Source organism: Lycium barbarum, chromosome 7 (assembly GCF_019175385.1).
Source record: "Lycium barbarum isolate Lr01 chromosome 7, ASM1917538v2, whole genome shotgun sequence".
NCBI lineage: Eukaryota > Viridiplantae > Streptophyta > Magnoliopsida > Solanales > Solanaceae > Lycium > Lycium barbarum.
Window position 1 is genome coordinate 131,270,531 of NC_083343.1, and position 625 is coordinate 131,271,155.

Consider the following 625-nt stretch of genomic DNA (forward strand, 5'->3'; position numbering starts at 1 on the left):
TACCATTTTGTTTGAGAGCTATCATAGACTCGGGAAATGAACAGCTAAGTTACTGCAAGTCTGCCACAACAAAAGGAATCAATACTAGTGTTCCAAACTAGGTATTAAAATGAGAGTTCCATCACAAAAATGAATATGCAATCAACAAAGGCAAAGAAGAAGATGAAAAGAGAAGCCCTTCAAGTTCGATTTGGGTACAAGAGTTTGAATGTTATTGCTGACATAAGCTTGGTATTTAAGTAGAGAAGAGCAAAAACGTGAGTCCAGTACTCACTAAGTTTCAAATCTTCTGCTACTGGTGCTTCATGTCACGAGTTCGAATCCTATTGCAGACATAAGCCTTGTATATTTAAGTATAGAAGAGTAAAGGAACGGATCATGCGTCATTGGTCATTGGTTTAGAAACACGTCACAAGTTCGAATTATGTCATGGACATAAATCTGGAAAGGAGCTGCCTATTACCCACTGACTTTCGGATCTTGAGTCATTGGTTTAGGTACATATCAAGAATTCGAATCATGTCACAGATATAAGCCGGATATTTAAATAGAAGAGTAAAGGAGCAGGCCTATTACCCATCGAGGTTTGAACCATGAGTCACTGGCTTAGGCACATGTTACGAGC